Genomic DNA, 5,845 nt, shown 5'->3' with positions numbered 1-5,845 from the left:
GAAATCCGCGGACTTGCTGGGCTGGGTGAAAATATCATGTTGGGCTGGACAGAGAAATGTTATAAAAACATAAACACATGATTGCTCGTCTATTACTGCATTGCTCAGTAAAATCTTTGCAAGCTTATGTACACATTCACTAGGAGTTAACTTGCCAAGTTATATATAAACAATTATTATTTATTTTGTAAGAACTTTCAATTTACGAAGTAAAATATCATTTTGATTTGATGAGTTAATAGGACGTGCGATATTATTATTTTTTAGGCTAGACGTGGGACAATTGAGTTGGTTCAAGGGAAAAGTACTGGAAGAAAACTCAGTTTACATCGAAAAATAAAGTGGGAGAAAATTCAGATATAGGATTAATGAAAACAAAAAATAAAGGAAGTGGGAAGGTCTATAAAATGGTTGGACGAACGACAGGTTTAGTGGAACCTTATGTTGTTTCTATTATATATACTAGCACATATGCCCATGCATTGCAACAAGAGATAAAATAGTATACATTTAAAACCAATAAGAATTATATGTGCAAGCAAAACCCTATGTGCACAGGAAAAAAGAAACATTTAGCTTCTCAGTTTCACCGCGTGTGAAAGAATCAATCTGCTATTTTTCCACTCTTGATTAAGGGCATTTAAGAGTTTTGTTACGTCATAGAAGACCCGTGAGTTATCCAATCTACTTTTACTTACAATCCTATCAATTTAAGGGATTTTAAGGTATGAAGTTTCTGTATATTCTGGGGAAACATGAACAATCTTTTAAATCTGGAACAGTTTTTCAAAAATAATGTACAATTTTGGAAAAAACACGAACAAAATATGAAGGGAACATCTATTTACATTCACCAACATTTTTCGAAAACACCAACTTTTTTTATAAAAACATTAACATTACTTGGCTTTGCGAACTATTTTTTAAAATGGGAACATATGTTAAAAATTCATAATTTTCTTTAGAAAATTTGTATCTTTTATACAAAACATTATTTTTAATTGTGAAAATTCCACTAATTTTTTTTCAAATTTGGAGCACTTTTAATGCCATTTTCTTTTTAGACATCTCGAACAATTTTGAAAAACAATAATCATTTTTTTAATGGGAAAAATTTTGCAAGCTCCGAATATTTTTCAAAATAGCAAGAAATTTTTGGAATGCTTAACATTTTTCAAAAAAAATCTAAAGTCTCTATTTTTTGAGAATTTTTTATTTACGAAATAAATTCTAAAATAAAAGAAACTTCGCAGCAAAAAAAGAGATAGGGAAAGGAGAATAAAAATAGAAGTGAAATATAGAAACATAGAAAAATGGGCCAGCCCATTATTCGTTGTCCTGTGCAAAACTCCGTCTAAACATATGAACACTATTTGAATTGGTGAACATTTTTTTAAAAACTGGAACATGTTTTGATAATTCATAAGATTTTTAGAAAATATGAATCTTTTATGCCCGACCATTATTTTTAATTGTGAAAATTTCACTAAAACAAGATTTTTTTTGAGTGTGGAACAATTTTTCAAATGCCATTTTATTTCTAGACATCTCAAACAATTTTGAAAAACAATATTTTTATTTTGAAAAATGGAAAAAAATTCCAAGTTCCGAATAGTTTTCAAAATAGCATCAAAATTTTGGAATTCTGAACATTTAAAAAAAATTGCTTTCTAATTATGAATATTTTTGGAGAATTTTTAATTTACGAAATAAATTTGAGATGAAAAAAAACTTGGAAGAGGAAAATGAGAGAGGAAAATAAGAATAAAAATAGACGTAAAACAAAGAAACAAAGAAAAATGGGCTAGCCCAATATTGGTTGTGTCATGCGAGACTCAACTATTTGTCGCCCTGGGCGGAAAATAAAATTACCCCAGCTGCGTGGGCAAAAAAATAAGTGGGCTGGTTCGCTGGGCCATAGCGCACGGCCCACGTACGAAAATTCTTTTTTTTACAAACAAACGCATAAAAATATAGTACCACCTCGGATAGAAAAAAAATATTCTTTTCAGCGGTGAACGGATGAAAAAACTGGCGAAACGCACCTTGCTTTATTAGTAGGTATAGATGTAATGAAATAAGATATATATATATATATATATATATGTACTATTATAGAAGGGAAAACATAGGTTCAGTTTTGCATTCTTATAGAAAAATAGAACTGAGTTGTGTGTTGTCTTGAAAACACAAACATAACTTGGGCTGCTGATGTTACAAACAAGCTAGGCTGGGAGGCCCAGAGGCCGCTTGATACCTGCTGGATCCAAAAAAACATTGAAACATGTCGTGGGCTGCCCATGTTAAACAACAAAATTTAGGCCATGGACCTGGTGGGCCCGGGACTGTCAGCCTCTCGACAAACAATTGTCTCCTGATTCCTCTTGTTTTGCTAACCATGTTGGGAACGACAGACAGCGGCGCCGCGGCGAGAGCACCAAGGTGGAGGATGACGTCGAGGCCTCGGACCTAACGAACTGGAGAGGGGGAAGACGCAGGCGGAGGGGAGTACGAGGGTTGACTTGTTCGGGTGCAGGGTGGGTCGGTGGAGCTGTCGTCGCCGGACAATGTGTGGGAGTAGAGGGATGGCCTGGCCAACGCCATAGGCTATGATGGCCAGCCGCTATAGAGGAAGAGGACGAAAGATTGAACAAAATAAAGAAATACAAATGGATAGGTGGTTGGTCCCATATGTCTGTGTACAAGACCTGCTGGGTCCACCTGAGAAGGGGAATATGCTAGGAGGAAGGAGATTCAAAGCACGACAGCCGAGTGAACTAGTTTTTTTTAAACGGACGAGTGAACTAGTTTCATACATAAGAAAATAGTCACTAAAAAGCAAACAGGTTAATGGGTTCTTAGAAGAAATATTTCGGACAAAATAGATAATTACGGCACAAAGGCTAATGCATGAAACACTTAGATGATAAAGGCGCTTAAACAGATAAAGTGCAACATCTAGACCTTCCTAGCACGCTTGATCATGATGCTGTGGCTGTCCGTGTACTCGTCAGTTATGGGAAGCAGACATGCCCTCATGTCCAAGATCCGCTTGTACATGTCATAGCATGCGTATGCATCCTTGGCCTTGTAGGTTATGTAGGCTAGATTCAGAGGTACCTCCCACGTGTTCAGGTCCTTGGTATCATTGTCTTCTTTCATGTTGGCATAGGGGTCGATGATGGTCTCGACGAGGTCAACCATAGAGTCCTTCTCCTGCCCGTTGCGGATGATCTTGTATTGCTTCTGGATATCGACAAGCTTGTTGCACCAGATAGCCGAATCGTCGTGTTCTTCCTTCTCTCCACCATAGCGAAGGTGGAGTAGGCACTGCCGATGAAACAAGCGAATGCTCCAGAACCTCTGATGGCCCTATAGTAGTGGTAGACGAGAACCTCGTCCCACACGCATACCTGGGAGACCGCAATCCGCTGGTCCTTGTCAGGAGACGAATTGGTGGGCACAAGGTCTAGTCCTGCGACCTTGTTCTTTCTCGTCCTGTAGGTACTGCTTGAACTCGGCGAGGTAGAGCTTCACTGAGTCCGGATCGTTGGTGTACATCACATTCAACTTGGTGCAGCCATGGGACTTAACGGCAAACTCAAAGGTGAACTCCTTGCTGAAGTCCATATCCAGGAGGCTCACCCCTCGGATCGCCATTGGAGTCTCTTAAAGTGAACGAATGGATAGGCGGCGACAACAATTCATTTTTCAGCTCTTGGGGAACTAGATTCAATAGTAAACTGAGTGTGTACATGCGACAATAGTTACTACCCCTCCCTCGCCCGCTACACGCCCGGCAGAACATGCACCCTTGGCGCATTCAAAGGCCTCCATTAAGAAACCTATTCCGGCCACATGTTGGTTCACGAGCGAGTTTGTATTGGTACTATAATAACAAGTGTTAGTGGTCACTTTACATAAATTTAATTAGCTTTAATAGAAATTTATTCTTAAAACAATCAATGTATTGGCTCGTTCTATCAGTGCCACATGATCAACATGCACAAAAATTAGAATTATTATTCTTAGGACGCACACGATCAACACATTTGTCACAGTTTCACACAGATAATACTACCAAGTTTGAACTGTTTGTTATGGTTGCTGTCCTCTGCATCACCATGCCGTGTTTCCCAGCTTGCAAGATTCAGAACCAACAAATAAGATTCAAATAATAAGTACATAAAAAATGCCTGCACATCTCATTGATTCCCAGCTTGCAAGATTCAGAACCAACAAATAAGATTCAAACAATAAGTACAACAAAGATGCCTACACATCTCATTGATTCCAAGCTTGCAAGATTCAGAACCAACCCATTAGAGCCTTTTGATAAACTGAATATCAGGATTAAATCCATCTTGGCTAGTCGTGTCGTACAACCCAAGAACTTGGCGAATGCTCTTGACCATCACAACATCTGTAATTGAGTATTCATGTTTGCACAGATAAGAAAGAGCATGATTACTATAATGGTGGCACTAGTTTAAGCAAACTTTATTTCCAAAACGAGAACAGATTATGATAGAATAGCTTTATTTAAAAATAGAACATTAGCACAGTATGACAAAGCACAATCATGTTGATAAAGGACAATACTGACCGGTGTGAGGGGCCCTATGCCGCCATGACTCGATGTGGTGAACCTGCAACTCCACTCAGATGAGGCCAGCCTGGAGATCCATGATTCAATTCATGCACCTTTTTCTGCAGTTCACCTGAAATGAAGCAAATATTGCATCATTCAGCTAGCAAGAAGTACTTGCTCTCATGAGCTGGAAGGTTCTTCTTTAGCAGTTGCACTAAAATTCAGCAACATTAAGGTTGGTTGTCCTGCTCATGTAAGGTGCAACTATAATTTGCTTATCCTTTTGTGCAGTTCCACTAAAATAAAGTGCCATTGTGGTGACAGTGATGGCTCATCTTGCAAAGGCTAATAAAATGTTGCACGAGATTACCAGCATAATTTGATGGAGATTTTGGAAACTCCAGTCTCCATTTTGTGCAATTCCACCAAAATTGAGTGATGTTGCCCACGTGACATTTTAGTTGAACTGCATAAGACACTCATTCCAAAAATAGTGTTTTGTGCAGTTCACCAAAAGGTCACAATAGCAACAAGGTGAAATGGATATCCCTATCTGCACAAAAAGATAGAAAGTTACCAGTTGCTGGTCAATAAGAATATACGAAACATACACGAAATGAAAAGAAGCATCTTAATTATGTTCATGGCAATCACGCAAAGAGAGTAGAAATTTTAAAACATCAGCAATGCTTTATGTTACCAGAAGCATTACGATCAACTATGACATTCGTCAAATATGGGATTACTTTAATGGTGGCATTGCTTCTTTACCAGATACAGTAAATCAACAACAACTAAAGAGTTGGTTTAAGGGCATGGGACCATGGGGACAGCAGGTCACTCAACAGCGTAAAGAAGCAACTTACTTATCATACTGGGGAAAACAGCAGGAGTACCATTTGTAACACAGTTTAATTGCATCATATCACTAGAGGTATTAGATTAACAATAACACTGGTTAGACATGTCCTTAAGGTAACAGTGTGATCGCTTCATTTTACATGCGTCCTTACATTGACAATAGCAAAAAGTTGGTATAAGGACATGTGATAGTGGACGCATCAGCACAATGTACCTACAAGGAGGCATAAAGTGGTGATGTCGAGTTTGTTCATGCTCTATGAGGGCAGCAAATCTAATCCTGGAGACCTTTTACTATGTGAGGGCAGCAAATCTAATCCTGGAGACCTTTTACTATGTGAGGGCAGCAAATCTAATCCTGGAGACCTTTTACTATGTGAGGGCAGCAAATTT

This window comes from Triticum urartu, chromosome 1A (assembly GCF_056163025.1).
Source record: "Triticum urartu cultivar PI428250 chromosome 1A, HENAU_Tu73, whole genome shotgun sequence".
Classification (NCBI taxonomy): Eukaryota; Viridiplantae; Streptophyta; class Magnoliopsida; order Poales; family Poaceae; genus Triticum; species Triticum urartu.
Note: the sequence above shows the minus strand (reverse complement) of the source record.